The sequence below is a fragment of the Triturus cristatus genome, chromosome 1_2 (assembly GCF_964204655.1).
Source record: "Triturus cristatus chromosome 1_2, aTriCri1.1, whole genome shotgun sequence".
Taxonomy (NCBI): Eukaryota; Metazoa; Chordata; class Amphibia; order Caudata; family Salamandridae; genus Triturus; species Triturus cristatus.
This window is the reverse complement of record NC_140580.1, coordinates 538,713,588-538,735,948: the sequence shown is the minus strand read 5'-3', so window position 1 is coordinate 538,735,948 and position 22,361 is coordinate 538,713,588. Positions and strand designations below refer to the sequence as shown.

The 22,361-nt window shown below is 43.9% G+C and overlaps 1 protein-coding gene across 1 annotated transcript in view; it reads right to left on the bottom strand.

Annotated features, from left to right (window-relative positions):
• Window positions 1–22,361, bottom strand: part of SFRP5 (secreted frizzled related protein 5) — a 120,862-nt gene that overhangs the window by 29,054 nt on the left and 69,447 nt on the right. The gene's annotated exons all lie outside the window — the stretch shown is intronic.

The following is a 22,361-nucleotide window of genomic DNA, read 5'->3' as shown; positions in this document are numbered from 1 at the left end:
ATCTCTTTTTGTCTTCAACCCAGGAACCAGATGGCGATCAAAGAGGAGGATTTGGATGAAGACAGGTGTGGTAAATATAAAGTAATGTAATGTATTTGACTAATGTGACCTTTCCCTTAGGCAAAAGGTCAAAGGGATAGCTTGTACACATGCTGTCAAGTTTGTTGCCTACAACTTATGAATAAATAGGTCTTTGTGGAAAGTGACAATTGTATGTATCTGAACCAGACACAGATTCTTGACAACAGGAAAAGAAAGAGTTGCAGGGAACCCTTGTGATTGTGGTTTGCCTTATCGCAGCATTATGTGGCCTTAGTAGTGTAAACGATAGACTCTGACAGTGTTTATTGTTGTTGACAAAGCCAATAGGCTTGTCATGTATAATCATGTGCACACCCCTTAACAAAACCAATAGATTTATCTTCATTTAATGATGCTGTGACTCCTTGACAAAGTTTGAAAGCCTGGCCTTCCATATTGATGTGGTCACCTCTTCACAAAGCCAATAGCCCTGCCTTGTATGTATTGATGTGGTGACCCCTAGAGAAAGCCAGTAGACATGCTTATATATAATAATTAAAATGAAGTTCAGTGCCTCTTGCTACACAAACCCCATTAGGAGGCCAAGCCCCTACTGCACACATCCTTTGTAATGTGCACACATTTTCATGGAGAGCCAACAACCTCCAGACACCCAAGTCCCATTAGGTGCCCAAGCTTCTACTACACATAGCCTTCACCCTGTGCAAAACTGTTAACTGGGAGTCCACTCTCTCTATAGACACCAAAGCCCCATTAGGTGGTCAAACCCCTCTCCTACTATGTATAGTCTTTGCCATGGGCATGGTATAACTCTTCACTCACTTCAAGCTCCCAAGTCCCATTAGGTGGTTCCATCAGTGATGTCATCAGTGAGGTCACTGACCATGCCATGAGGTCATAAGCCGTTCATTTCAGGGGGTGTAGATTATAGTTAACTCAGGTAACTATAACTGCTACATGTCTATGGTTTTGTACGTTTAAATGATATTTCCTAATTTTAACCTGTAACCTTTGAAATTGAGTGAGTGCATAAGTGCCTCAGGGGGCGTGTGAGTAATTTTGTGAGTGTTTCACTGGGTGAGTGAGTGGGTGTGTGTCTGAGTGGGTCTGTGAGTAGGCGCATGAGTGTCTACGTGGATTCTGCTCATTTTGTGCTCGTTTTCTGCCTTTCTCTGTTCACTTATGACCTTTATTTTACCTCTTTCAGCTTGTTGCTGACCTTTATTTCTTCTCTTTCTGCTATGCCTGGGTTGAGCTTGGGCAGTATCACTCCACGGATTCCGCAGAGTTACCAAAGAACTCCACCAAATTCTGCGGACTTCCGTGACCATGAGCTACGCCACATCTAATTAAGTCCCCTTGGATGCTGAGAGTAGTTAGGGGCAAAGAACCCCTCCTGTTACCACCAGTAAGTCTCCCACAGCGGGATTGTTGAGACCTTGGAGGCCCCACATCCTTTCTCAACCACTCTGCAAACGCACCTCCTGGTGCACTACTGATTGGGGGATCAAGTCCTCTTGGCTACTGAGGCCCCTTGGGATCCATGAGCCCCTATTGTTGCTACCAGTAAATCCCCCACAGCGGAATTGCTAAGACCTCATCAGAGGCCTAACCCTTTTTTGACCACCCTGCAAATGCACCTCCTGGCACACTACTGGTTGAAGGATGAAGCCCCCTTGGCTGGTGAGGGTCTTTTGGGGCCAAGAACCCCTATTGTTGCCAACATTAAGTCCCCCACAGCTGAATTGCAGAGACCTCGTCGGAGGCCCGTCCCCTTTCCCAACCATTCTGCAAACGTGCCTCCTGGTGCCCTGCTGGTTGGGGGATGAACTCCTCTTGGCTGCTGAGTGTCGTAGGGGGCCTCTTTCTTTTGGTTTCTGATCTCTATTTTGACTCTTTCTGCTCATTTATGACCTTTATTTTTTCTCTTTCTGCTCACTTGGGTCACTACTCTGCCTTTTTCTACTCGTTTCTGACCTTCATTTTGCCTCCTTCTGCTCTTTTCTGACCTTTATTTGGACTCTTTCTGCTTGTTTCTGATCTTTCTTTTGACTCTTTCTGATCTCTATTTTGCTCTTTCTGCTCGTTTCTAAACTTTATTTTGCCCCTTGCTTCTCACTTCTATCCTTTAATTTGCCTCTTTCTGTTAATTACTGATCTCCATTATTCCTCTTTCTGCTCGTTTCTGACCTTTATTTTGCCTCCGTCTGCTCATTTCACACCTTTTTTGGTCTCTTTCTGCTTATTGCTGACCTCTATTCTGCCTCGTTCTGCTTGTTTCGGACTCTATTCTGCCTTTCTGCTCATTTCCCACCTTTATAATGCTATTTTCTGCTTGTTGCTGACCACTAGTCTACCTCTTTCTGCTCGTTTCTCACCTTTATTTTTCCTCTTTCTGCTCCTTGCTGACCTTTATTCTGCATCTTTCCCCTAATTTCTGAACTTTATTTTGCCTCCTTCTCCTCTTTTGCTCCCGGGACTGTGGGGGGAGCCTCAAGGTCCCCACAGTCCCAGCTCCCTCTCCGCCTCCTGCGGGAGCCGGCATTGCCCTTGCATGTAGGAAGCGGCTGGAAATGTAGCCCCCTGTATGCAATAGTAATGTTTTCATCTGTTTTCCTGCACGCAATTTGTGTGCAGGAAACAGATGAAAACTCCACTTTCTGCAAACAGGAGCTGTTTGACTGCACCCACTTGCAGAAAGCAGAGTTATGTTTGCTTTTACTTGGTGGAAGCAGTCAGCTCCCACCAAGCAAAAGCAAACAGCTTCTTACAGAGGTGGGCACCTCTGGAGATAGCAGGATCCAACCCAGTGGGGAGGCGTTCCCCAGGGCCATCCATGGCTCCACGAGGGGGCCACGTGGCCCACCTCCATTGTAGTACTTAGCCCCAGGGAGGTGATGGTCCCCGGGGCTGTGGGGGGCATGCAGCAGCCTTTCATTTGAATGATTTGCCCCGGGGAGCTTGCGATCTCCGGGGCTGTTGGGTGGCAAGGAGGGTCCCCAGCATTAATTTTAGCCCCAGGGGGGGTGCAGTCCCCAGGGCTGCGGGAGGCGGGGCTGGGACTGCGTGGGAACCCTGCATTTATTTTATAGAGATTTGTCCTGGGGAGGTGGCAGTCCCTAGGGCACGTGGTGCAATGCAGGCACCCCCCGCATAGATTAAAAGAACTGCTCCGGGGAGGTGGTCAGCCCCAGGGCCTCATAAGCACTAGGAGAGGGGCCCCATGCACCTCCCTCTTTTGTATAATACTTCACGCTCCCAGGACCTGGCCCACCCAGGGTATAAACATTACAGAAGCATGGAAGGAGCCACGGATCCCGTACAACTTCTACCAAAAAAAACTAAAATGATTTTTTGCCTTAGGCCAGGGCCCCGCGGGAACCCTTCAGGAGGCCTAGGAAATCAGGGTATTCATACCCTGCCCCCTTCTTTTATTAAAACTTTTTTTTCGGGTCCAAAGATGGCTGTCAACACTTCCTGCTTGAAGCTAATCACATTTCACCACGGGGACTGTTGGATCCTTGGAGGATCCACGTCCCTACATATAAAAAATATACATTCCCTTTAATACCTCAAAAACAACTTAACGGATTTACACCAAATAACAAAAAGAGTTCTTTCTGGACCAAGAGCTACCTTTCCAGCCAAATTTGGTGTAATTCCGTTTAACAGTTCGGGCTGTAGTCGCGATTACAATCTTTATGGGAATGAAGACGAGAAAAACAACTTTTTATGACCCCCCTTCTTCTTGGCCCCTGCTTGATGGATTGCCCCGAAACTTTCCATGCACAAGAAGAATCGCCTATCAGAGACAGTGGTCTCTTTCAAGAATGAATACAAAAGTGTAACCACATGCTGAAATCAGGATTTGGTCTGAATGTGTTCAATGCAAACAATTTTACAAATTTATTATCAAGAATTAAAATATAGTTCATACAGAAAACGTGAAGGGAGCTGGACGTGCGGGGGTAACTGGAAATCAACAGATCTCCTTACCTCGGGCATAAAATAAATAGTGACTTGGTGGTAAGAATAAACAATAACATTAGTCACAATAACACAGACATCTTATGCTCTGCATAAATCAACGATACAGACAGGAGTCAAGATGTGGTTGTCAACGACGTTTCAAAAGTTATGGGATCATGATCAGGACTAGACAATCAAGAAATGCCTGAGAAGTTGCCTAGATAAGGCAGGAGCGAGGGGAATTGAGGAGAGCAGGGCAGGGGAAGAAAGAATAGAGGGGAGCAGAGGGGGAAAAAGGGGGAGAAAAAACCAAACAGACGTTTCAAAAGTTATGGGATCATGATCAGGACTAGACAATCAAGAAATGCCTGAGAAGTTGCCTAGATAAGGCAGGAGCGAGGGGAATTGAGGAGAGCAGGGCAGGGGAAGAAAGAATAGAGGGGAGCAGAGGGGGAAAAAGGGGGAGAAAAAACCAAACATTTAGTCAGGAAGCAAGCGACTAGGTACTACAATGCGCTTGCGTCAAAGTGATTCATACCATTCGGTAATGAATGGGCAGCTAAGGCAGATGACATTGTGAGATAACGTCAATGTAGTAAGCCCTTTATGACTGTAGTGCCCTTAGTGAGTCTAATCAGTTCTGCAGAGAGGCGGTGGCGCTGAAATAATCGCAGTGAGAATTGAGAAGGTGCTTACAGTGAATCGGGAGAATATCTGCTGGGAAGGATGTTCCAGTCACAGTGGGGGAAACAATGTCTCCGGAATTGGACACGTGGGAATGCTTGAAAAGTCACGATGCGTAAAGCACGGGCCCGTGAAAGGTAGCTGGTGCGGCCATGGCAGGAGTACAGGAATGCCAGAAAATTCTGGCAGGAGAGCACGATGTCGTCACCATAGAATTCGTGGTGGGAACGGAGTAATATGGATGAAATAGCCGCTGGAGTCAGGTAACCTCAATGCGTGATGACGGAGGTTCAAGGAGGCAACATAACATTCTCATATAAAGCATTAGCAGTCACTAATAAACTCAAATTCCTTCAACCTTATTTTTAGCAAACTGATTTTTAAGGGTAACTATGCATGTGTGCCAATGATTGCAGTTACCTATGTTAAAGTGGAGGAGCATGAGCTGGTAAAACCATGAGCACTGAGTTGAGTGCTGAAAAACAAAGAAAGAAATAAGTCCTAAAACAGGTCTTAAAATGGGAGCAGTGGTTGGATACTAGTACTTGGTCCATGCTCTCAGGGAAGACTAAACACAAGAAGAGGCATGACGCATGCATGCCATGGACAAATGGGGAGAAAGAATATGAGAGCAACGAGGGATCAAGCAAATGGTAAGCCTACGGATGGGCTGAAGCCCACAAATTAAATACAACATGTCTCTTCAAGACAGCGCATGGGCTAAAAATTTATGTTTAAAAACTAAAAAAAGTGAAATACACCAGTTATAGTTTAATGAGCTAACTAGAATGTGCACCCTGCCAAGCACTGTTGATCACCTCACATAATACATCACTCTTTACATGTTAAATGACACGATTGATATTACTGATAACATTGCAAATTATATAATTGATGACATCACTCATCACTTCACTGACGATATCGTCTGATGAATGTGACCGTTTGCTATAAGCTTTTAATACTGGGAGGTATTTAACAAGGAACCCAAAGACCATATTTTTCATAACATCTGTAGTACTAATGGGCATATCCTTCCGCAACAAACAGATTATGAAGCATATCTGTGAAATCACCTAAATTACGCAGAAAATGTGGTCTTTATTATTAGTGTTGAGGTGTGTAAAAAATGTAATGGCTCTGTTGGCAATAACAAGATTAGCAACGTATGAAACCTTGAATACAGTTCAAAAACAGTGTTTGGTTTTTATTATTTACCCTAATGACATGTGCCTGTTAAATACCTAACCGGACACAGAATTTCAAGAGAACAGATTTATTTCTACACATTAGCCAATTATGAGGCATACACTACCAGACCCTATGGACAAACCGCCATAGTATCATAAACTACCCTACACATTTTTAAAATGAGCAGAATGGTGTGCACTATTTTATCAATGCTTGAAATCATAATGCAACTTGTGACATCTATAAGAGAGTCGCCAATAGATTTTATGTTCTATAACAATGTATACTGTTTCAGAATTTTCACTCAACTTTTGGAAAAAAATATCTACCCTTTCAAAATCTCCAATCTATACAGAAATTGTCTATAGCAGCACATGACAACTCTTTAATGTCAGCATGTGCACAGAGATCTACAGGTGAATTGTAGGAAGAAGCTTTAATTTTTCTCACATATTTTTGGTAAAAATTTGAATTAAGGTACAATCTATTCGAAATGTATGTTTGCGATCCACACTAGTTGTGCTCATTCTCTACCTTGCTTCAATGAAGTATTGTTTGCAGCTGAAGAGTGCACCATATAACTTTTAGCATACTGAATGAGAATTGTCTCTAGCATTACACTTTTTCCGTTTGAGTAGTAGTAGATTGGATGATGCCATTATTAATTACATCAATGATATCATCTAACATGCCATGAATTATGTTATATGTGAGGTGATAAGCAGTGAATGGAGGGGGCACAAGTGATAGTTAGTTCATTAAACTATATTTGGAACATTTCAGCGGTTTTGTGTTTTTGAAACATTCATTTTTATATTATTATGCCTAACCTTAACATCACTTTAATCTTTGGTGTTTTTAATGTATGTGTGTATATGTATTATATACTGCAGCAACCTGCAGTTTCTCTAGTTGTTAATAGAGGTCCCTCTGAAATCAGATGCAAAAACATTTAAATTCTTTTCCACTGCAGTTCCTCAAGTTATCACTAGAGGTCACTCTCAGGACAGCTACAAAATCATCAAAATTCTGTATCGGAGCTGCAGATCCTGAAGGTGTTACTAGAGGTCCATTTTGAGTCAGATGCAGAAGCATTGAAATGCTTTCATGAAGCTGCAATTTCACAAGTCGTTATAAGAAGTTCCTTTCAAGTCAAACACTAGTGCTAGAAATGTCAATTACAAAGCTGACGGGGTGTGGGTTCAAGCTAGATATTTGCATATACTCTTGCTACTCTAATGCTTTGTTCTCTTTTTCTAAAGGATAAGCAAAAATATATTATTACTATCTTTAGGAAAACATCAGGCTGGCAGCTTTCAAGAAGTACGTGCTAGCAGTCACAAATAAATGCAAGTGCCTTCAACTGATTCTTAGTAAACTTTTGAGTGGCACTATACATGTATGCCAATAAACCAAGGTGTTTATATTAAAGCCCATAACATCATACACTAGTAGGATGAAGACATTATATATTATATTACACACACACACTCACAAACCTGCAGTTCCTCAAGTCGTAACCAGTGGTTCCTCTTGTGTCAGATGCAAAAACATGGACATTGTTTCATGAAGCTGCAGTTCCTAAAGTCATTACTAGTGGTCCCTTTTGAGTCAGATGCAAAATCTTCTAACTTTTTTTTACAAAATTCTTTCACAGAGTTGAAGTTTCACAAGGCTTTATTAGGGTCCCTCTCAAGTCAAGTGACAAAGTAGTGAAATCTTTCAAGAAACTGCAGTTCCTCAAGTCTTTACTACCGGTCCCTCTAAATTCAGATACTGGTGTTTGAAATGTCAGTCACAAAGCTGAGGGGGTGTGGTTTAAAAAAAAAATTGCCTATACGCTCTTGATATTCTAATGCCTTGTGCTCTTTTTCTAAAGGAAAAATAAATATACCAAAGCTGGTTTATAGTTGTGTCAACACTGCAACTTAAAATAAATGTCTTCAGTGAAATGGAAGTAGTTGATGACACTCTACTATATATAGCAAGTGTCAGTGACTGAGAAGTACAGATTCTTAAGCGTTCTATTCTTCTGGAACCGTTATTTAGGTGCATGTACGCATGCGCAAGGACAAAATGAAGTCACTCAAAGTGAAGGTATGCAATTGCTGAAATAGGCTGGTCCATAGACCTATGCATTGTTCTATGGTGGGAAGCAGGGTCAGACTGGGAACCCAAAGCGGCACTGGCATATTTTGTCAGACAAGTCCCCATACGGAGCATAGCGAGCTAGCCTGGCCACAGCAAGGAGGCTTGGGGGGGGGGGTTCCTCCCCCCCAAGAACATTTTCTACAACACATTTTTCATTATATATTCAATTGTATTCCTTTTTGAAGCATAGTAAATGATGACCTTACGGTGCACTAGGATACAGCAATCTTTATTGGGGCTCTTCAATGATTCCCTCACTAGCACCCCTCCAAAATTGCCTCTCATCTCTTCATAGCCCCTCTCTCACATGTATTTGATTTGTTTTATAGAACCTCTCATACCAGAGTGGGTGTCAGTGCATTTTACATGACACACATACAATGAATCATATATGTGTAAATCAGTATATAGAAAATGTTAGGCAAGACAAAGGGGATTGCAAGATGTAGGATTCGCATGTCATCCATACTGCTAGGCATTTTTGGGTCTGGGGAAGCACAAACTCAGGATTTAGTATGAAACACAGCAGTTAGGGTTGACTTTACTAATAAGAATTTAATTCTACCCAAACAAACCATTTTGAGCAAAATTAGATTAATGAAAGACTGGGGAAAAAAACGTAACTTTTTAACCCAGATTACGATTGTAATTTATGAACCACACAGTTTCAAAAGGATCTTTGTGACAAAAGCAGTAACCCACTGAGCTATGCACATAAACCACTGTGCTGTGATCTGCATGCTCTATGCAGCACGCATATGAACTTTCTGCGCTACCTTAGATGAGTCAAAAGTGCCACCAGACCGATCTCTCTCCAGCAGGTACTTTAATCACCAGAGTTATCTTGGCACTTTTACTGATGCCTGAAAACTGTTGGCTATGCAAGTAAATCTGCAAGACTTTTAAAACTGTTGCACTGCTATAAAACTGGCCCCAATAACAAAACTGGCTCCCCACCCTTCCAGTCTCCCAGAGAAAAAACCCTTGATGCCTGTTACAGCAAGTACAGATTTAGTGGGAGGGAGCATAATTTGAGTGACATTTGGGCAGACTAATAAAGAAAGAGTGTTGATGATTAAACGCCTCAATACATTTATGTTTTTTTGTAGGATTTGTTTTGGAAAATATGAGGCTGGCAAGACAGCTAAAAAAATACATACACGCACATATATACAAAATAAATTACATCTGGTACAATCATAAGCGCAGCCTCTGGCTGGAGAAGAATCCATAGAGATCGATAGGCAAGTACTGACTGCGAGGAATTTACAGTGGCTGATGGGAATTATACTTTTGAATTGTTGCTAGTTGTGGGTTTATCTCATGCCGATTTGAGAGAATTCGGTACTGTTGATAGTATTCTCTACATTACAGAGTCAAAGAGGTTTAAAATATACACCACCTGTTCTTAAATTGTAGCAGTTCTTACCATAACCAGGTCAGTAAATACTTTTAAACTCTTAAAAATAGATGTCTCTGTGGGGCTGCCCAAACCTTCATAGCAATTGTCATTAAAATCAAATCTTTTTTGCTTAATGGCCTGGGTCGGAAATAATATAAAACATCACCTATGTTCTTCCATATCACAAGTTTATCTTAAACATATTCTGTATGTGTGCACTATGTTGTCTTTTTAAAAAAAAAAAAAAAAAAAAAACGTTAGTTATACACATATATTTTCAGACTGCTCATAACACTACAAAAAGGTCATGTAAATAATTTTTCCTCTCAAAAAGTTGAAAATTGTGACATTTGTGGTGGATGCCAGTTACCGTAATAATCCAGAGATGATGTATACATATGAATATTAAATCAACACATTAAAAATACATCAACATTGATATTAATAGCGAGACCACACTGCAACAACCATTTAAAGACTACCACAGCATTGCACATGATGTTGTAATAAGAGAAGACATTCATAGAGGGATTTACAAGGTGAAGGGTAAACAACTCCTTCTGAAAGGGAATTTAAAAACCGTGAATTGTTGTGACACTTAACCCATGACTCCGGATAAGTGATGCAGATCAGTGTATGTGTCAGCAGCAGGTCTGACTGTGCAGACTCGTCAGCATGAAACCATGCAGGGGCTGCTTGCTCATTGGCTGAGACAGAACCCACATGCCGCCCCGCCGCCTTGAAAGCATTTCACTCTGACAGCCTGAGTGCAGGCGGAGGGAGGTCTGCAGCTTTTAGTGTTAATGTGCTTACATATGATCACTTTAAAATAGCGTAGAGGTGTCTGGGAAAGTTGCGGAACATGTGTTTTGACAGGCAGCTGATTAGGTGAACAGATTTTTAGTTTAAACTACTGTATTGCCACACAGGGAGGCGAGGGCAGTGACATTTATGCAGTTCCTCAGGCTTCTTCAAGGAGTAGCTGGCCAGCTGTTAGTAGCTCTCCTTTGTGCAGCCCAGCCTACTAGATTAGAAGCTTTTGTTAGGTTGAGTTAATGTATGTATCCCAGAATTGAAAAGTGTGCATTCAAGATTAAAATGTGTACATTTTCAGAACTTGAAATGTGATGTTTAGTTAAAAATAGATTCCCAAAATATATCTAAAGCCTATATTTGAGTAAAAAGTAATGCAATATCACTAACATCACCTTGGTGACATGGGCATTTCAGCTATGGCTGTTGTGTATTACACATGTAGAGACATACCAAATTGAACAAGCCTTTTTACATTACTGCTGGCAACCCTGCATGATGCACTGAGGTGATCAGTCCTGGCAATCTTGAGTGGGGTGGCCACTGATGCGATCTCGTCTGCCGTGGTCACTAGTAGAACACTAACGTTAGTAGCTCAGGATGCTTTTCATTGAACATGAGTAGCTCGTATCACAGAAAAAGTTGGAGACCATAGACGATCAGTTTTGTCCATCATTCAATCGAGAGGTTATGGTACCTTTGTATCGACAGCCTTAATCACAGCATACCATACAGACCTTCTCCCATTGGATTCTGGTTTGGGACAGACTCCTAGAAATATGACACATGGCACCATATAAATAAAGGGCAACACAACGGGTCCAGAGTTACCTCACAACAATGAACTCATAGATGTTCCCTCAGTATAAAATTCAATGATAAGAACTTCTTTGTTCATAGCTAGTACTTTCTCTGACCATCTTTCAGCTGCCTAATGCTGTAAACATAAGGTGGCGGCGTAACACAATGCAATGGGTTTTATCTGCCTCGGAATGATGAAAAGCTTCTCAAGTCCGGACAGAATTCGAACCTGCCACTTGGATGTTGCTGACATATTTCTGTGCAAACGCAGAATCAGAGGTTGCGGTAGCATCGTCGGTATATAAGCAGCAGCACCCATGGCCTCCCTATTGAAGTTGGACAGAAACCACTATCAGGGGTTGGTAACTGCACCCACATGTGGGGAAGGGGGATATATGGAGGGTCTCTCTCCTGAAGGACGCTGTTGGACTTGGCACTTCTGCAGGGTCATTCCCAAACTTTTTGACTTCACCCTACTGCTTTCTGAACCCATTTTTGATGGAGTATTTTCAACTCTGTGCACATTCCCACAGCTGTCTACTGATAAAGTGCTTGTGCTCTCACCTTAAACTATGGAAGAATTGTCTTACACCCAATTGACAATCTTAATTTACGTGTAGGCCTGTAGTAAAGTGGTACTACATGTGCACAGGGCCTGAGAATAAAATGCTACTAGTGCCAGATTGTGCCACCCACGTAAGTAGCAATTTAAATATGTCTCAGGCCTGCCACTGCGGCCTATGAGTGCAGGTTTAAACTGCCACTTCGACCTGGCAAAATAAACCTTTTTCCAGACCCTAACCTTCCTTTTTAATGCATGTAAGTCACCCTTAGGGTAGACCCTGGACAGCCCAGTGGGCAGGGTGCAGTGTATTTAAAAAGTTCACATGTACCTTTAAGTTTTACATGCCCTGGTAATGATAAACTCTTAAATGTTTTTTTTTACTACTGCATGGTCTGCCTCTCCCATAGGATTACATTGGGGTTACCTTATTACATTTAATAAGCTGCAATTTCCCAAATGGGAGTAGGTGACCCATTCCTATTTGGTGTCTTTGGAATCATATCTTATGGCAAAGTTGGATTTTGAATTACAATTTTGAAAATGGCACTTCTAGAAAGTTGGCATTTCTTTGCCTTAGCCATTTGGTGCCTGCAGTCTGTCTCTGGGTCACAGGACTGGCTGACAGTCGGGCTTTGTGTATGAATACTAGGCAGCCATACACAATAGAGAGCTTAGGTGAGCCTGGATGAACCATCACTGCAAGATGGGAGGGCAGAGCAGGGGCAGCCCTACTTATACTTGAATAGGCTGTCTGCATCCATAAAAAGGCCTGCATACCACCTGTAGTTAGTCTGGAGCCAGGGCAGGGAAGGCAGGAAGACTGTGGACTCCAAAGGGAATAATCTAGAAGCTTCTTGCATTGCAAAGGAAGAACCAGGTATAGATATTGAGCCTCAGACACAAACTCTTCAGTACACTTCTGGACCTGTGGATACTCTGCCAGGAAGAAGGACTCCTGTGCTGTGGACAAGGACTGCCACACTGCTTGAATACTGCCTTGCTGCCCTGCTGCCATGCTACCCACCTATGTGTGTCAGAGTAATTTGGACCTGCAACTGACCCCAGGACTCTCAGAGCAGCTCTAATTGCTAGTCTGCACACCTGTTCAGAGCCACAGGGACATAACAGGCCACCAACAACCTAAACCAGCAACTGGGCCAAGCTGGAGCATGCCCCTGATACCAAAGTAGTGCCCCTCAGGTCCATGGAGAGAGTACATTGAAGTATTGGGCTCTTCGCAAACAGTCCTGTTGGGACCAATGTCTTGTCACTCACACAGCTCACCAACACAAAGTTCCATCAGCCTGATCCTTTACACTACAGCATTGACCACTCACAGAGGGCACCGGTCAGACCGTGAGTGATGACAGCAGGATCTTCATGGTACAGTGACACCCATCTTGATACCAGGCCTGCTCTTCGAGCTACATCAATGACTGTCTGTGATGCTTCCCCACTCCTCATGGCCCCTCCACTATGAATGAGACTCTGTGTTGGACTGAAAAGATAACTTTTCAGCAGGACTAACCTGGTCCATGTATACGCGCTCCAACTCAGTTGGCCTGAACTTATGACTTTCTAGCATTGAACAGAGATCCGCTGTAGCAAAGTGGAGTATTATGTAGTGTGGCTGTTTAGGCTGCACTATGTAATACTCTCACAATGCCCCAAAGATGGTATCTTGGATTCACAATAATAAATCCTTAGTTCAGTCCTGGTAGAGTGGCAAAGAGTAGTCAGGCTTTACTATAGGAATATGTGTTAAGCATGCTAGAGTACCAACAAGGATGATAACAAATTGAAAACTCGATACAAATCCGACACCAATTTATAAAAATAAAGCAAATATTTAATATTAATTTAGACACCTAACCAAACATAATCGGATACATATAGCTGGAGTTATGGATCAAAGTAGCAAAATCTAATCAGAGAAGAACAAGCATGTAAAATTGTATTGTTGCAGTCAATGATAGAAAGCAAAAAAGCAAAAGTGACAATTTGTCACTTGCAGGTCGAGTTGAGTGGAAAACAAGGAGGGTGAAGGTGATACAGGTCCCAGGAGCAAACCACTACAGTCAGTTCAATTTTATCTGGCTCGAGAAGGCTGGGTGTAGAGTTGTCCTAGGTGACCGAGGTGCTGAAGCGGGATCCGAGGGATAAGCTGGTTTTACAGCTTACACGTTGCTGGAGAGGAAACAAGTGCACAAAGTTGTCAACGAAGCCACTGCTGGCATTGATGAAGATGTTGCAGAGTTCCCTTGAGTTGCAGCCTTCAGTAAAGGTGGTAGTGGTTGACGAACTGGCCACCAATAAGCCTTGGCACTGATAAGGTCAGCTAAAGGATACTTTGACCTCCGGAGGTCTGGGGGAAAGGGGTAGCCACCAGAAGCTTGCTGGAGGTCAGGACTACATTTCCCACAATACCCTGGACCATTTACTTTTGGACAATCCCTCTGAGGATCCGATGGGCAGTGATTCTTTGGTTGCAACACATTGTTTTACTAGTGCCACTAGTCCAAGGGAGTCTAGATTTGCCTTTGGCTTTCCAAGGGGTCCCTCTGTATGGCAGACCCAGTCTTTGGTCTGGGACGAATCACAGTTGTGCAGTTCCAGGAAGGCTGCCGCAGGTACAGGGTATCATGCTTTTGCTTTGTACACAAACTGTTGTTGCAGACACAGGTCTCTTCTTTGTCCTTTGTTGCAGGACAGATGGGATCTGAGGTTCTGGTGTCAGGTTGTCCCTTAAATCCTAGATTTCGGTGCATTAGGGGTGTGGGTGTGAATAGCCAAAGGGCTACTAGCCCCAGTGGCTAATCCGCCCCTGAGGTGACCACATCTGGGGGTGTGTGTCACCTTTTCTGCCCAGAACTCTCTATTCTACCACTTTAAAAAAAATGACAGAAGGTGTCCTCTCCTGTACAAATCAGGTAGCCCACCCTAGGGGTGTGGCCAGCCTTCTGGGGGTGTAAACCTCTTGACTACATAATTTTCCCACCTGCCGAGGTGCAAATGTGCCTGGGGGCAGAGGAAGGGCTATTTACGCCTATGGGAGGCATCCTGGATGCATATCAGAAGCAGTGAATGTTTTGAGGCTCACGCTTTGATGTGCCAATTTACCAGCCACCATGTCAGGGAGTGATATGTCACCTCCATCCCATCCAGGCCTTTCTTTCTGAATCCTGGGAGTATTCACACCTCCTAGCAAGGGGATCAGATCCCAGCCTTGGTGGTAGCAGCTGCAGGCTGCCAGCCACAGCACAGGAAAGGCTGGGGCAACCAGATGGACAACCTCTAAGGTAGCCACCTGGGTTCATGCCACATCAGCCCTGGCATGAGAATCATTTCAGAGGTGATAAGACACATTGTTTGATACCAAACACAACATATTTCAGAGGTACCATAATGGAGCTTGGGGGCAGTGGCGGCTGGTGACATTTGAAAGTGGCGAGCGTAGAGTTACCGGGGTTTAAAAAGAAAAAAAAGAGTGGATAAATGGAGAATTTTCAAGCAAATTTGAGAAAGCAGGAAGGTTGATAAAGCACTTGCGAAAGTGTTATGAAATCAATAGTAGAGATGTCATATGATAATGACGTAGGTAGCCGCTTGTTCAGTATAATCAGAGAACTTCACTATTCAACAGCCAAAAACACAACACACTGACTCGAGCAACAATTTCAACACAATTGAGAACATTAATATAATAATTGTCATGGGCCTCTAGAAATGTGACATATTGAGAGGAGTACTCATATGTTTCCCAAATGCACTCGTTTGCAATTCCAAGTGTTTAATATGTCACTGATATGATGTCGTCAAATACTAATTTTTACTGTATGTACTATGGATTGCCCTGACGACATTATAGACAGACCTGTAATAATTTTTTTAATTGATTGAAGTAGTCACATTGATGCTCATGTCTCTTTGTATTGAATATGTGTTTACAATGCTTTTAATGTTCTCAATTGTGTTGAAATTTTTGCTCGTGTTTGGTCCTTATGTGTGTCATTTATACTGCCTCTTGTGTACAAATTTGTTGCAGCACTGAAGAAGTCCAAAGGTGGACGAAACGCGTCGGCTGCTTTTGCTGTTGTTGGAAGTTTTAAAGATTGCATGATAAACTGCATAATAAAGTAGAAGTTTTTGGAACAAGAACAACCTTAATGATTTGGACTTATTTAGATTATATAGGCTGAGTGGTGCATTTGGTGCTGTTTTTTTATATGTATATTCCAACAATTGGAACGGCATTGTGCTGGCGGGTGCTATCCAAAATTGCACACTTATGGTGAACAAAAAAACATTTTTTCACCAATAGATATATTGAGTTACTCTGAAATCCGGTGCTGTCTTAGTGGGATACCGCTAGCTTTGTGCATTGTATTCACAACACACTGACTCACCTGTAAGCACTGTATTTCCCTTTACAATTGCCTTCTCAATATTTTGGCAACTGTGTACCTCCTTCACACACAGTTGCACAGAATCACAATCGCAACTTAAATAAGTGACCTTTACTTTGATTGTTCAGCAGAGAGGCCAGGGGTTGGATGGATAAGTTTTCTGAACACCTTTTTGACCCACTGACAGGCACTGTGAGAAATTGACACAGCCTTCAGCCTTTGCTCTAAAGCTCTCAATGGTGGCCCGTTAAAAATGCCTGAATGCAACTCAGTTCAAAGAATGCACTGTACAAGAAATATGCTACACAACAAAATACAGAAATACAGCATCCTTTAAATAATGGGCACTCTTAGGAATGCAAGATTAAGTGAAACATAAACAAAAACTATATCACTGACATGGAATACCTGAATGTTTTATGCATTCATTGCTCAGAAATCAGTAATTTCCCAGTTGTGGATGGGTGGATTGGTGGTGGATGCATGCATGCAGGTATGTATGTATGTATGTATGGATAAATTGTGATGTGGGTGGATGGGTGGGGGAGTGAATAAATGTGTTTGAGATGGATGGATGGATGGATGAATGGGCAAATATGCTGATGTGTGAATGAATGGATGTGTAGGCTATGGGTTGATGGATGAGGCTGTGTTGCAAATAGAGGGATGCAGTAAGGAAGGGGTGGATGAATTGGCTAGAAGATTAAAGAAACCGCCAATGCGGGCATAACTATGCAGCACACGCTGCAGGATGACACAATTCGTGGTCCTGTTCATAGCACACAGGGAGGATTATCAGTCGAAGCAGTGACAATTTCTTCTGCTGCAACCGCCCTTTAACTTGAGAAATTAAACCAGTGAAGCACACAGCAGAAAGTGCCATTAATTCTGTTTTATGATGCAGACAGGAGTATGTTCTCCTTTCATTACAGATGTGTGCCGTCATGAATGTCCTACAAACACCACCAACAGCCCTGTGTTAAAATTAGGTTCCACATGTTATTCCGACTAGGAAGCAGGTGGGAGACAGGAGAGCCCTACTTAAGATCATTACCAACAGTTCTGGGGCTCCTGCTCACCAGCTCAAAACACCGTTCTAAGAAAATAACAAGAAATCTGTTCAGTCAAGCAGCACACGTGGATGATGATGAAGCCTGTATGAGCTGCCATGAAGGAGGCAGATTGAGCCCTTTCCGCAGAACCAACAATGCACATAGTTCCTAAAGCCAAGCACACCAGCCTGACACCTAAGTAGATGTGTGCTTTCCCTTTTACACTGCGACCGGGTAAGAGATGGCGTTTTGTAGCACTGTCCCGCCCATAAACCAAAGCCCCCCCATCTCCCCACAGAAGCTGTGCTCTTTTGCCTAGGCATGCAGCACTGATAAGTGTTTGGGGCAGGTTTTAATTCGACAAGGTGTTCACGGTAAGACACCCATACCCAGACGCTACACCTACCTAAATCATTTTTCCCAGGAACCTAGCCACACATGACAGCTGTCTCATGCTATATGCCAGTTGGTTGTCTGCTTTATACAAATGACACCCCACAACGGGATTCCAGAAGACGCCTCATTACACTGGAGGACACACCAGAGCAGGACAGCACAGTACACCAGGTGAGAGGGCCCCGTGTACAACAGGTTACACCAGGGCACGTGACGTCACGGCAAAGCACTGAACCGCACTCCAGTGAACCACAAACACCCCGTGACGTCAGAGCACATATCAACAAATCCTGTGAGAGCTCGGCACGCCAGGGTGCCCCACGTGGCATCAAAGGATGCCATACGACTTCAGTATCATGTTGAAGTAACGCACAACACACATGGCAACACGCATTAATGTACATACCACACATCGAGCAGGATTACAGACTACACTTTCATTCAATCGTCGGACATGTTCATTATGAAAAGGTACACATACACACAGCGGATCGCCAACCTGGTCAGACCTTCAGCCTCAACGGCTATACAGAGCCTAACCACAGTCTTTACTGCACGTCAAGTATTATTAAAGTGTGCAGAAAAATATCAGATTTTCCAGGTTAATTGTTTATATTGCTCGCTGCACATAACCTAATTAATTCTTAACAATGCCGCATATCCGGCATCTGATTAAACAGATGCGAAACGCAGATCGTGCTTACAGCGATCTTCTAAACACCAGTGGTAAGATGGAGGAAGACATACTGCATACGTATAATTACAAAACACCTGACATAACAATAAATGAGCATAACAAGTTCAAGAAAACTTTATTTCGGAGTAACTCCATAAAAGTACATAAAATGAATGTAAAAACATTTAACAACAATAAGTAAAATGTTTAAAAACAGTGCAGCCACATGGCTAATACATACTAGTTACATACAATGAATCAGATTGGCATTTTTAGATATTTTTTCCGTTTGTGCCAAAAAGCCCCCAAAAATTTTGCCACTGCGAACATAATGTGCACGGCCGTTTCGCTCTTAAGAATTCTAAAGGCTTCATGGCACCTGATGAAGCCCAGGTTCCTACAGATAGGGATAATCCATTTTCTGCGTGCCTCAGTATAACCCGTGCAAAAGAATATGTGATGCAGCTCAGTTTCGTCACTTAATCTGCAAGCCGGGCAAATACTGGGTGTCGACAAGGACCAAGAACTAGTAAAAGCACGAATTGGCAAAGACCCGTGCCTCCATTGCAAATAAAGCTTCCTAAGTATTATAGGGTAAACATTGTCAAGGTGCAATTCGAAGGTATAAGTACTCTTCATAAGAAGGAAATGATTTGTTAGAGACCCTAAGGATTTAGAAGGTCGGAGTAAAGGTGCCTTGGAATCATGATACACTTTGGTTAGAGCTTTCTTGGAAAGCTTGGGACAGGCGTTACAAGGATCATTCCATAGTGCATCTAGACCTAGGCTCACCAAACTATTCCTTACGAATTTAAGCCAGGCAATGTTCCCCGAATTTGGGAAGCTAAGAACTTCCTGGAGGCCCTGTCTGTAGTGAGTCAATTCGGGCACCGTCCACAATCTGTGCCAGTAGATCACAGGACGAAGTGCCAACTCTTCCTCCAGGGGTCTAATGCCTAGGTCAAGTCGTAAAGGCACTAGCGGTGTACTCGGAGGAAGAGCTACTAGACACCTGAGGAATCTATTCTCCTCCTTTATCAAGCTGTCCAGTACTTTGTGACCCCATAATTCGCTCCCATAGGTAACTGCTCCTCTTGCTTGGACCCTATAAATATGTAGAGGAGGGCCTATGGGTTTAAGGGTCGACCTGTTCTTCCCCACCATCCCTAATATTCCACCAATGTGTTGTGCTAGTTTCAACCTCGCTTTCTCCTGGTGTTGACCCCACCCCAATTCCTCGTTGAGTGTAACACCAAGGTATTCAAAGGTGTTAACTCGTTCGAGTATATTGTCCCCTATGCGAGGAATACGGTGGAACCTGGGTGGCGGATTGAAGGCCATGAATTTGGTCTTTGTGGTGTTTATTTCCAATCCATGCTCTCTACAGAAGTCCCCAAATCCATCCAGCACACGCTGGATTCCCATAGGTGACTTGGAGAGAAGGAGGGTATCATCGGCAAACATGATTGCTGGGACCCTCCTTCCCGCCAACTTCGGGACATCCGAATTGGGGACCCCGTTAAGATGATCAATAACACCGTTGACAAAGAGGCAAAACAGGGTCGGTGCAAGTACGCACCCCTGTCTTACCCCTCTCTCAACGGGAAACTTGTTTGAGAGTGCACCCTGCGCACCGCACCTCACACGAGCATAGGTATTTGTGTGTAGGCGGATAATCATACTCAGGAGGTCAGCTGGCATCCCAGCGTTCGCCAGGACCTGCCAGAGCTTGCCACGAGGGACCAGGTCAAAGGCTGCCCTTAGATCTACAAATACAGTATAGAGGCTGCCACCCTCCAACTGTATTGTTTTCCAATGTAGAAGGGACAGCCTGAATACCTGATCTATAGTAGAGGTCTTCTGGCGAAACCCAGCCTGGAAAGGGCTCAAAATGTCCCTCTCCTCGATCCAGTCCAAAAGTCGATCCAACAGAAGCCTCGCAAAAAGCTTCTGAGGGACGTCTATCAGACTGATCGGTCTGTAATTAGCGGGGAGCAAAGGTGAGCCCCTTTTAAAAATGGGCACAATCTCCGCCCCGAGCCAAGTTGGAGGGAGTGCCATCCCATGGATGATGGCATTAAACAGTACCAGGAAGTATGGTGCCCAAATGCTGACCTCGTGCCTTAAGAGGTCGCCTGGGAGCTTATCTAGGCCTGGCGCTTTTCCTGAGGAAAGGCAAGTAATTGCCATTTCCAATTCCTCCAGCTTAAAGTCTTCCAGCTCAGTGTGATTATCGGTGGTGGGGGCCACTAGGCACTCAGGGGGAGTTCCCATTTGGTCTTGCCCAGCTCTACTATAGAGCGATGAAAAATGTTTTTCCCAGACTTCCGGTGCAATGTTGCCTTCTATAGCCATAACAGGCTCAACTGAGCCATGTTTGACTATGTGCCAAAATTTCCTTGAATCTCTAGTTTTGAGAGCAGATGTTATTTCTGTCCAGTTCTCCCAGTCCCAGTCTATTTTAGCAGATTCAAGGAGGAGCTTATAGGCCACCCTCTTCTCCCTAACCACCGAGGATGCTTCCTTGTTTTTGAGCGCTTGGAGAAGATCTTTCTTAGCTCCCCTGCAGCTGGCATTGAACCATGAGGCTCTTTCGCTCCTCAGTTTCCTGCCCCGGACCACAGGGTTCAAAACCTCAGCTAAATTGTCGCAAAGTGTCTGATGGATGTCCTCGAGGGGAGAACAACCTTCTGGCGAGGACAACTGAGGGAGGAGACTTTCCACTCTTTCCAGGGTTGAAGCCACTTGCTCGTATATTGCCCTTATACGAGTCGGTTTCTCTAACAGTTTGTCCCACCTTAATCTTCGTCTGTTACTAGATAGGGTGAGACTGGGGGCAGGTAGTCTATTTCCTCGAGTTTCGGTCCTGAGGAAGCCATCTGCATCTAATGAAAGGATTAGGGGGTTATGATCACTATCCACCCTTGGGACTATTTTAAAATCTAATGCCAATTTCCAATCCTGAAGTCTAATCAGTATATAGTCAATCCGGGACTCCTGTCCTGGTCTATTAAAAGTTGACTGGGGCGGAATATCCCCATCGAACCTACCATTGCATGCTCTGAGTGAATTTGCCAATGTTAATGTTAAAACTTGCAATAGGAGGGGTGATGCTGCCCTGACTGGTGGACCTGCAATGCTTTGGATTCCCCAGAGATCGTCCTCCTCACTACTGATCCCATCTAAGTGAAGCGGAAGTGGTTCAAACTGAATGTTGATATCCCCTCCGACCAGGAGTGTATCTGGGCCGGTGAGAGAATCAAGAAAAATCATTAAATCCTCCAATGTCCTTGAGGTGGCCGCAGCTCCGACTGGTCTAGAGTATATATTTACCAGACTCAGACCCCTCCCAGTGGGCCAACGTAAGACCACACACAGGATGTCAAGAGAATTTGTTTCTACCACCTCGGCCGTACAGCCTAGATGACAGGCAATCCATGTTGATAGTCCTCCAGACGGGCGTCCCTTCCCACCCCATCTAGCCGGAATATTGAAAACTGCAAACCCGGGGTGGCAAAGGTTTTCTCTGGCCCACGTCTCTTGGAACATGCATATATCATGTTCTTTAATAAAAGTTTCCCAGTCAGTATTGCCTAGCTTATTTGGGAGCCCAGCCACGTTCCATGACAGTATCTCTAGTGGCCTCATGGCCCTGTTTGTGGGCATAGAAATCTCATACAGAGTGCTTTCTACCGTCCTTGGTGGGGCACAGACCCCCAACTCACTTCGTACTTTAGATGAGGACCCCTGTAGAACTTTAGTCTTTCCAGAAGAGCAACCACCCTCCACCTCTACCCTCTCATCCCTGTATGCGGAACGATAAGGTTTTATAGCTAATTCGTCTGCGGCCGCCGGAACATATTCCAGGGGCACTGTATGAGTCACCGGTAAGGACAAGTGTGGCCCAATGAAAGTAAAATTATTTGGACAAGAAGTCAGCAATTTGGGAATCAGATCCATATCCTCAAACTGGTCGCCCTGTGTGCTAAGCCCATAGTCAAAGGTAGTACTATGTCAGTCGCAGTCATCGACTCCTGATAGGGCCCCGAATCTATTAGCAACTTCGAGAGGAGTAAATGGTAGCCTGTAGTTCATCCTCCGTGGTCCAAGTCTGTGATTCCCAGGGGGAACCGTAACCCATTCTGCTGCATTTCCGTATGTCACAGAACTGGGTGCGTACATGTTACAGTGTTGAACTTGGGGAACAGAAGTT